The 11,301-nt window shown below is 46.6% G+C and overlaps 1 pseudogene; it reads right to left on the reverse strand.

The window, feature by feature from the left end:
• Nucleotides 1-306: 306 nt before the first annotated feature.
• On the reverse strand, nt 307-1,492 carry LOC139415648 (C-C chemokine receptor type 6-like; annotated as a pseudogene).
• Nucleotides 1,493-11,301: the final 9,809 nt, after the last annotated feature.

Genomic DNA, 11,301 nt, shown 5'->3' on the forward strand with positions numbered 1-11,301 from the left:
TTATTCAAAATGATTCACAGCTGTAATGGCTGCCAAATGTGATTTCACCAAGTATTACCTCTGGGGTGTTTAAAAAATAAAATAAATTTTGTTCTAAAATGTGTCTTTTTCTTTAAAATTGTGGAAGGGGTTGAGTAGATAAGTAGGAAAAAAGCTTGTCTAATCCCTTTCCCAGATTTAATTTGAAGGCAGAAAGTTGTGAAGATTGTGCAAGGAATGTGTAGACCTTCACTAGACATGGGTAAATGAAACACAGACTTCGCTAGGGTTCTAAGCAACAGCAGTCTCCAACACAGGGTCTCCTCCTCACATGGTGAAAGAGGATGCGTTGTCGGTAGAGGACCCGTCCACAGGCGGTGGAGACGTAGATCTCGGACTTGACCCTGGAGAAGCGTCGGACGTTCATGACCCTCTTCCCCACGCGCCACACATCCTCCACAATCTTTGTGAAGTGGTTCCTGAACCTCACCCCGATGAAGGCATACAGCACTGGGTTAAGGCAGCAGTGCAGGTAGGCCACCGTCTCCGTCACCGTCTTGGCCACTTGGGTGTTGTCCATCACCCCGCACAACTGGGGCTTGAACATATGGACCGTGTCGTAGAGCAGGGCGGCGTTATAGGGTAGATGACAGGCAATGAACACCACCACAACGGCCAGCACCACGCGCACCGCCTTATGTCTCTGGAAGTTCTTGACGCGCAGCAAGGTGAAGATGACGCTGGCGTAGCAGAAGCCCATGACCAACAGAGGCAAGAAGAAGCCCACCGCCATCTGGGTGCTGGGGACCAGGACCTTCATCTGGCGGGCCGTGGCGTTGTCCGGGAACCTGAAGTTGCAAACCACAGAGTCCTCCTCTGACTCTGAGGATACAGGGTTCTTCAGACCAACGGGTGTCATAGCATTGCTGTAATCCAAAAATCCATGCTCACTTATATTGTAGAAGCTGTGTGCAGGCACATAACGCTCGTAGTAGACAAAGGTGGGGACAGAGAGGAGCAGGGCCAGGCTCCAGACTGTAACACAGATGATGCGGCTGTAGAGGAGAGTGAGGGAGCGGAGCCGGAAGGAGCGGTGGGCCTGGACAATAGCGATGTACCGGTCAGTGCTAATACAGGCTAAAAGCAGCATACCACTGTACAGGTTGACGCTGTAGGCCCCTCTGAGAACCTTACAGGCCACCATCCCCATGGCCCAGTCACTCTGCTCATTGTAGATGATCAGGGGCAGAGCCGCCACAAACAGCATGTCGGCTATGGCCACGTTCAGAAGGTAGACGTCCGTCATGGACTTGGCCTTCTTGTAGAAGGCGTAGGTGACGATCACCAGGATGTTGCCCAGTAAACCCAGGATGCAGATGACAGAGTGGATGTAGAGTCGCACCACTCTCTCCACACGGTTGTTTTTTGTCATTTGACATGGCTCCACATATTCCATCTCACCATAGTCCTCTGTAATGCCATTTGCTGACTCACTATAATCTGTACCATCCATTTTCTCCTATTGAGAGAGAGAGAGATAACTCAGAGAAGAACAGGCCTTTCATTTATCGCATTTGGAATTTGAAAGACATTATCATTTATTTTCAACATACAGTACTGTATGTACTCTAACTAAAAAATGCATTACTCTCATGACATACTTAAATCTATTCTAATCAATTTCAACTATTGTAAACATCAATTATTATAATTACAAAGGCTTTGGACTTTTGCAAAGATCTGAGTGTAGTTAATTAACATCCTTACAAAAGTGTGACTATAAAGTAATCTGGGGTTGAATGGGGTTAGCGATGTTGTGTGGTGTGATACAGAGATTGGAAATTTGCAGAGAAACCAGGTTATATAACCCCAACACTGAGTGACCCAATTCCCTCTGAAAATGCATGAGAGTCTGGTTAAGTATCTAAAGTGGAAAAAAAGTGGTTTAAATTTTGTGTACAATGACACACAAAACGAGTCCTATATCAACATAACCTGAAAGCCCACTTAACAAGGAAGATGCCACTGCTCCAAAACCACCATAAAAAAAGCCTGACTACGGTTTGCAACTGCTCATGGGGACAAAGATCGTACTTTTTGGAGAAATGTCCTCTGGTGTCATGTACTGTCATGTTGTGTCTTGTCTCTGTCCTTTCCCTTCACCCTGTCTCCCTCTGCTGGTCGTTGTTAGGTTACCTTTTCTCCCCCTCTTTCCCCCAGCTGTGCCTTGTCTCCTCCTAACCACCTCGTCACCCCGTTTCCCACCTGTTCCCTTTTTCCCTCTGATTAGGTCCCTATATCTCTCTCTGTTTTTGTTCCTGTCCTTGTCGGATTCTTGTTTGTTGTGTTTCATGCCTGAACCAGACTGTCGTCATGTTTGCTGTAACCTTGTCTTGTCCTGTCGGAATCTGCCGGCCCGTCTGAGCCTACCTATGTTTGGTAATTAAAGAAGCTCTGTTTAAGTTAATTCGCTTTTGGGTCCTCATTCACGCACCGTAACAGAAGAATCCGACCAAGAATGGACCCAGCGACTTCGGATCCTCTCCACTCAGCCGTCGGGAGCCAGGGAGCGATGCTAGGCAGACACGAGCAGGAAGTGTCTGCTGCTCGACATGCCGTTGAGACCCTGGCCACCCAAGTCTCCAACCTCACAGAACAGGTTCACCATCTCCGCCTCGATCCACCGGCCACTTCCAGGGCTTTCGAATCTCCGGAGCCCAGAATCAATAACCCGCCGTGTTACTCTGGGGAGCCCACTGAATGCCGCTCGTTCCTCACCCAGTGTGATATTGTGTTTTCTCTCCAGCCCAACACTTACTCCAGGAGCACTGCTCGTGTCGCCTACGTCATATCTCTCCTTATTGGACGGGCTCGTGAGTGGGGCACGGCAATCTGGGAGGCAAGGGCTGAGTGTACTAACCAGTATCAGGACTTTAAGGAGGAGATGATACGGGTTTTTGATCGATCTGTTTTTGGGGAGGAGGCTTCCAGGGCCCTGTCTTCCCTATGTCAAGGCAATCGATCCATAACAGACTACTCTATTGAGTTTCGCACTCTTGCTGTCTCCAGTGGCTGGAACGAGCCGGCCTTGCTCGCTCGTCTTCTGGAGGGTCTCCGCGCAGAGGTAAAGGATGAGATTCTCTCCCGGGAGGTTCCTTCCAGCGTGGATTCCTTGATTGAACTCGCTATTCGCATTGAGCGACGGGTTGATCTTCGTCACCGAGCTCGTGGAAAGGAGCTCGCGCTCTCCGTCGCCCCCCTCTCCGCATCACTACCATCTTCCTCTGCAGGCTCGGGTGCTGAGCCCATGCAGCTGGGAGGTATCCGCATCTCGACTAAGGAGAGGGAACGGAGAATCACCAACCGCCTCTGTCTCTATTGCGGTTCCGCTGGTCATTTTGTCACTTCATGTCCAGTAAAAGGCCAGAGCTCGTCAGTAAGCGGAGGGCTACTGGTGAGCGCTACTACTCCTGTCTCTCCTTCAAGATCCTGCACTACCTTGTCGGTCCATCTACGCTGGACCGGTTCGTCAGCTTCCTGCAGTGCCTTAATAGACTCTGGGGCGGAGGGCTGTTTTATGGACGAGACCTGGGCTCGGGAACATGACATTCCTCTCAGACAGTTAAAGGAGCCCACGGCCTTGTTCGCCCTGGATGGTAGTCCTCTCCCCAGGATTCAGCGTGAGACGCTACCTTTAACCCTCACTGTTTCTGGTAATCATAGTGAAACCATTTCTTTTTTAATTTTTCGTTCACCTTTTACACCTGTTGTTTTGGGCCATCCCTGGCTAGTTTGTCATAATCCTTCCATTAATTGGTCTAGTAATTCTATCCTCTCCTGGAACGTCTCTTGTCATGTGAAATGTTTAATGTCTGCTATCCCTCCTGTTTTCTCTGTCTCTTCTTCACAGGAGGAGCCTGGTGATTTGACAGGGGTGCCGGAGGAATATCACGATCTGCGCACGGTGTTCAGTCGGTCCAGGGCCACCTCTCTTCCTCCACACCGGTCGTATGATTGTAGTATTGATCTCCTTCCGGGAACCACCCCCCCCCGGGGTAGACTATACTCTCTGTCGGCTCCCGAACGTAAGGCTCTCGAAGATTATTTGTCTGTAGCTCTTGACGCCGGTACCATAGTCCCCTCCTCCTCTCCCGCCGGAGCGGGTTTTTTTTTTGTCAAGAAGAAGGACGGGTCTCTGCGTCCCTGCATAGATTATCGAGGGCTGAATGACATAACAGTGAAGAATCGTTATCCGCTTCCTCTTATGTCTTCAGCCTTCGAGATCCTGCAGGGAGCCAGGTTTTTCACTAAGTTGGACCTTCGTAACGCTTACCATCTCGTGCGCATCAGGGAGGGGGACGAGTGGAAGACGGCGTTTAACACTCCGTTAGGGCACTTTGAATACCGGGTTCTTCCTTTCGGCCTCGCTAACGCTCCAGCTGTCTTTCAGGCATTAGTCAATGATGTCCTGAGAGACATGCTGAACATCTTTGTTTTCGTTTACCTTGACGATATCCTGATTTTTTCACCGTCACTCCAGATTCATGTTCAGCACGTTCGACGTGTCCTCCAGCGCCTTTTAGAGAATTGTCTTTTTGTGAAGGCTGAGAAGTGCACTTTTCATGCCTCCTCCGTCACATTTCTCGGTTCTGTTATTTCCGCTGAAGGCATTAAGATGGATCCCGCTAAAGTCCAAGCTGTCATTGATTGGCCCGTCCCTAAGTCACGCGTCGAGCTGCAGCGCTTTCTCGGCTTCGCGAACTTCTATCGTCGTTTCATCCGTAATTTCGGTCAGGTGGCAGCTCCTCTCACAGCCCTTACTTCTGTCAAGACGTGCTTTGAGTGGTCCGTTTCCGCCCAGGGAGCTTTTGATCTCCTCAAGAATCGTTTTACATCCGCTCCTATCCTTGTTACACCTGACGTCTCTAGACAGTTCGTTGTCGAGGTTGACGCGTCAGAGGTGGGCGTGGGAGCCATTCTTTCTCAGCGCTCCCTCTCTGACGACAAGGTCCACCCATGCGCGTATTTTTCTCATCGCCTGTCGCCGTCGGAACGTAACTATGATGTGGGTAACCGCGAACTGCTCGCCATCCGGTTAGCCCTAGGCGAATGGCGACAGTGGTTGGAGGGGGCGACCGTTCCTTTTGTCGTTTGGACTGACCATAGGAACCTTGAGTACATCCGTTCTGCCAAACGACTTAATGCGCGTCAGGCGCGTTGGGCGCTGTTTTTCGCTCGTTTCGAGTTCGTGATTTCTTATCGTCCGGGCTCTAAGAACACCAAGCCTGATGCTTTGTCTCGTCTCTTCAGTTCTTCAGTAGCCTCCACTGACCCCGAGGGGATTCTCCCTGAGGGGCGTGTTGTCGGGTTGACTGTCTGGGGAATTGAGAGGCAGGTAAAACAAGCGCTCACTCACACTCCGTCGCCGCGCGCTTGTCCTAGGAACCTTCTTTTCGTTCCCGTTCCTACTCGTCTGGCCGTTCTTCAGTGGGCTCACTCTGCCAAGTTAGCCGGCCACCCTGGCGTTCGGGGTACGCTTGCTTCCATTCGCCAGCGTTTTTGGTGGCCCACCCGGGAGCATGACACGCGTCGTTTCGTGGCTGCTTGTTCGGTCTGCGCGCAGACTAAGTCCGGTAACTCTCCTCCTGCTGGCCGTCTCAGGCCGCTTCCTATTCCCTCTCGACCGTGGTCTCACATCGCCTTAGATTTTGTCACCGGACTGCCTTCGTCAGCGGGGAAGACTGTTATTCTTACGGTTGTCGATAGGTTCTCTAAGGCGGCTCATTTCATTCCCCTTGCTAAGCTTCCTTCTGCTAAAGAGACGGCACAAATCATCATCGAGAATGTTTTCAGAATTCATGGCCTTCCGTCAGACGTCGTTTCGGACAGAGGTCCGCAATTCACGTCTCAATTTTGGAGGGAGTTTTGCCGTTTGATTGGGGCTTCCGTCAGTCTCTCTTCCGGCTTTCACCCCCAGTCTAACGGTCAAGCAGAACGGGCCAATCAGACTATTGGTCGCATCTTACGCAGTCTTTCTTTTCGCAACCCTGCGTCTTGGTCAGAACAGCTCCCCTGGGCAGAATACGCCCACAACTCGCTTCCTTCGTCTGCGACCGGGCTATCTCCTTTTCAGAGTAGCCTCGGGTACCAGCCTCCGCTGTTCTCATCTCAGTTCGCCGAGTCCAGCGTCCCCTCCGCTCAGGCTTTTGTCCAACGTTGCGAGCGCACCTGGAAGAGGGTCAGGTCTGCACTTTGCCGTTATAGGACGCAGACTGTGAGGGCTGCTAATAAGCGTAGAACTAAGAGTCCTAGATATTGTCGCGGTCAGAGAGTTTGGCTCTCCACTCAGAACCTTCCCCTTAAGACGGCTTCTCGCAAGTTGACCCCGCGGTTCATTGGTCCGTTCCGTATTTCTCGGGTCATTAATCCTGTCGCAGTTCGACTTCTTCTTCCGCGATACCTTCGTCGCGTCCACCCGGTCTTCCATGTCTCCTGCATCAAGCCCGTCCTTCGCTCCCCCGCTCGTCTTCCCCCCCCCCCCCCCCATCCTTGTCGAGGGCGCACCCATCTACAGGGTCCGTAGAATTTTGGACATGCGTCCTCGGGGCCGTGGTCACCAGTACCTCGTAGATTGGGAGGGGTACGGTCCTGAGGAGAGGAGTTGGGTTCCCTCTCGGGACGTGCTGGACCGTGCACTGATCGAGGATTTCCTCCGTTGCCGCCAGGTTTCCTCCTCGAGTGCGCCAGGAGGCGCTCGGTGAGTGGGGGGGTACTGTCATGTACTGTCATGTTGTGTCTTGTCTCTGTCCTTTCCCTTCACCCTGTCTCCCTCTGCTGGTCGTTGTTAGGTTACCTTTTCTCCCCCTCTTTCCCCCAGCTGTGCCTTGTCTCCTCCTAACCACCTCGTCACCCCGTTTCCCACCTGTTCCCTTTTTCCCTCTGATTAGGTCCCTATATCTCTCTCTGTTTTTGTTCCTGTCCTTGTCGGATTCTTGTTTGTTGTGTTTCATGCCTGAACCAGACTGTCGTCATGTTTGCTGTAACCTTGTCTTGTCCTGTCGGAATCTGCCGGCCCGTCTGAGCCTACCTATGTTTGGTAATTAAAGAAGCTCTGTTTAAGTTAATTCGCTTTTGGGTCCTCATTCACGCACCGTAACATCTGGTCTGATGAAATAAAAATAGAACTGTTTGGCCATAATGACCCTCATTATGTTTGGAGGAAAGGCGGGAGACCTGCAAGCCGAAGAAACCATCCCAACCGTGAAGCACAGGCGTGGCGAGCATCATGTTGTGGGGGTGTTGCAGGAGAGACTGGTGCACATCACAAAATAGATGGTATCATGAGGAAAATTATGCGGATATATTGAAGCAACATCTCAAGACATCAGGAAGTTAAAGCTTGGTCGCAAATGGGTCTTCCAAATGGACAATGACCCCAAGCATACTTCCAAAGTTGTGGCAAAATGGCTTAAGGACAACAAAGTCAAGGAATTGGAGTGGCCATCACAAAGCCCTGACCTCAATCCTATAAGAACATTTGTGTGAAGAACTAAAAAATGTGTGTGCGAGCAAGGAGACCTACAAACCTGACTCAGTTACACCAGCTCTATCAGGAGGAATGGGCCAAAATTCACCCAATTTATTGTGAGAAGCTTGTGGAAGGCTACCCAAAATGTTTGACCCAAGATAAACAATTTAAAGGCAATGCTACCACATACTAATTCAGTGTATGTAAACTTCTGACCCACTGGGAATGTGATGAAAGAAATAAAAGCTGAAATAAATCATTCTCTCTACTATTATTCTGACATTTCCCATTCTTAAAATAAAGTGGGGATCCTAACTGACCAAAAGACAGGGAATCTTTACTAGAATTAAATGTCAGGAATTGTGAAAGACTAAGTTTAAATGTAGTTGGCTAAGGTGTATGTCAACTTCCAACTTCAACTGTATGTTAGATTTCTCAAACATACGGTATTTTTCCCGCATATTTTGTCTTCAATCTTATAATATACCTCATCACCTGACAAAAGAAGTTAAGCCATATATTCACCTCCTGTTTGTACCAAGGTTATTATAGTTTTGTGTTTTAATATTTGTTTTTATTTCTATTAGTTTTTCAAATTGTAATTAGAAAATCAGTTTAGTGTCAGTTTTAAATAATGAAGTCAATCTCAATGTGACTTGGATTTCAGATGAATAGCGCCGACTGTTGTAAAATAACATGGGCGGAATGAAACGCTCTCTCGCCCATGTTTACACCAATCCAATGCTTTTTAACTTGGCCAGGCTGCTGATCCGTAGGTAATCGCCCCGTCGACCCCCCTTTCCCCAGAGCTGAAGATCCGAATCATGTTCAACAAACGTTTGTGGTCTCCCTCCTGTCACATTTCTTACTATAAAGTTTCACATTTACAGATGAAACTTCCATGCAGCATCTGATACCAACCGTTATCTCAGTCAATTTAATGGGGATATGCATTTAGATTTTCTTGAGTTATAGGGTTGTTTTGAATTATGTAGCATTTTAGAGGAGGTGAGATGGCGTTAAACGCTAGCATAGCCTACCTGTTTAGTTTAAATCATTAAATCAAAGCACATATTTTGCCGAGTGGCTAGCACTGTTGAGTTTTGGCATCATGAGATAAAAATGCAGACCGTTCGCACAATTATCTTGAAATCTCATAAGAAATTAGGTGGTGTTTTTTTTGTCTTACAGTAACGTTATACCATGCTGTTATATTCAGTTATGTATAATAGCCGTTGTTATCGTGCAGACATTGATTCAGCTTTGATGTTACTTTATTAAACGAGCACCATTCGCCAGTAACGTTACACGGCTATCATGTATACATTTATTTTGTCCCCCTACACCAAACGCGATCACGACACGCAGGTTAAAATATCAAAACAAACTGAACCAATGACAATTTGGGGACAGGTCGAAAAGCATTAAACATGTATGGCAATTTAGCTAGTTAGCTTGCTGTTGCTAGCTAATTTGTCCTATTTAGCTAGCTTCCTGTTGCTAGCTAATTTGTCCTGAGATATAAACATTGAGTTGTTAATTAACCTGCAATGCACAAGGTCTTCTACTCCGACAATTAATCCACACATAAAACGGCCAACATAATAATTTCTAGTTATCTCTCCTCCTTCCAGGCCTTTTCATCTTTGAAATTATATGGTGATGGCATCTTTTACCACAACAACCGGCAAAACATTTCGTCTTTCAATCACCCAAGTGGGTATAACCAATGAGGAGATGGCACGTGGGTTCCTGCTTCTATAAACCAATGAGGAGATGGGAGAGGCAGGACTTTCAGCGCGATCTGTGTCAGAAATAGGAGTTCTATTTGAGCCCTTGGCATCGCAGACGCTAGTTGGCACGCTCAATAATTGAATAACATGGATTTCTAAATTTATTTTGCGACGCTCGCGCACGCGACGTGTCCGGTCTGGTCAGCATGTGTTCTCGCAGAGCCTGCGTAACGTAGCTAATCCCCCACAAACTTCGGGATCTTTAGCTGTCAAAAAAGTCCGAACAGCAGCCACTGTTTTAACTTTAGTAGTCATCTAAATATAAAACCCATTTGCTTCATTTATTTTCTGAGCTATTAGTGATGGTGGGCTAATTACAACCATTTCTGTTCAGTCTGGGCTGTGCAGGTGGGCCCCTGATGAAGGATCAATCTGGGTCAGACAGTTTAGTCAAAGGCTTTTGTATAGGTTATGTTGTACAATATGTTTTGTGAGACATTACTTATTCTTTGCATAGAGTGGGCATTTCCTTAGCTTCCCTAGCTGCAGAGTTCATGCATATTTGATTGGATTTGATACATTCCAGCAAGATCCCAAGGGGATTTATTTTCTTCAGGTAATGCAAGTTCAGACTGCATAATAAACCTAAATGTTTATTTTTTTATTTTTTAAGCTGCCGCATGAATCTATTTGCACACAACTATTATGATAAAAGTGTTTGTAAAAATAATGAAGGGTAATAAAATGGTAGAAAGTGCATCAATGCAGACAATACAATGTCAGATAAGACATTGAAAAGTTGAATTTAAATGGTGTCAATTTCATGTAGGGCATGATTTACAAATCAACAGATTTGTATACAATAGATACAATATAATCCACAGTAAAATATTTTTTACATACATTAACACTGTTTCCAAATAAGCATTTAAGTACATATTGAACATATTTAACCCAGCAGTTTTTCCCCTTACAATATAACTGTAAAAATAAATTATATATATTTTTTAGAAACATGCTAAGATTGCCTAGGTCACATATCATTCAATTTGTTGTGCGAGAGGACTTACCAGAATAACGGAGTAATAACGTTCTACAAAATACTCTTGGGACTTTTCCAAACCAAGTTTGAAGAAGTGAAGCTGTGAACCTCAGCGATTACAGTATGTCTGTTTTGTCTGATCAACAAGGACGAAGTAAAGTTTTTGTCCGTTTGATCGACCTACATGTGTGTGACCAAGCAGTGTCTCTGCAAGTTCTCAAAACCTCAGTTGGCAGCCTGACACCTACATAACCACAAGATAAAGCAGGGGAACTCAAGAAATATGCTTTAAGTTGATCAGGTACACCATCCTGTTCACAAAAATGCTTCGCTCCTACAGGGCAGTGAGTCACGTGGCCATGGCTTGCTATAATAAAACAGGCAGACAGGCGTCAAGGCATTCAGGTAGTGTTTGATTGAATGTTAGAATGGGCAAAACGAGTGACCTAAGCGACTTTGAGCGTGGTATGATCAGATTTCTTTTAATCTCATAACATGCTTAAACCTGAGGTATATTGCAGTAGTATGGTTGTACACAGACATGCTTTATGTGGGGGATACTGTTTTAATAAAAGGTCAAAAAAAATATATATATTTAATTTAGGCTAACAATATCACTGAATGGTTGTGCATAAATCTATTTAATGTACTTGCATACCATCGTTGTCATGATCTACTATGATTAATAACATGGTTGTCTACATCCTCTGCATAAAATTGAAAGTTATACAGACAGGTATCAAAAGTTTGACATTTCACTAGATGTAACTAAGTATGGAACCATTTTGCAGTGGTCTGCAAGTAGGATGACATCTAAACAGCCAACCACCTGCAGGTACTGTCAATGGCACAGCACAAATTACAGTAAGCTCCCCGCATTGCGGTTTCAGAATGACTTAAGATGTCATTGAGGTCTCAACATGTCACCCATCAGATCCTTTACAGTCACCTGTATACTAAACCAATAATAAAAAAATACAAAAAATAGAGCACAATAAAAACCCTGCGAGAGAACAATC

This window comes from Oncorhynchus clarkii, chromosome 8 (genome assembly GCF_045791955.1).
Source record: "Oncorhynchus clarkii lewisi isolate Uvic-CL-2024 chromosome 8, UVic_Ocla_1.0, whole genome shotgun sequence".
Classification (NCBI taxonomy): Eukaryota; Metazoa; Chordata; class Actinopteri; order Salmoniformes; family Salmonidae; genus Oncorhynchus; species Oncorhynchus clarkii.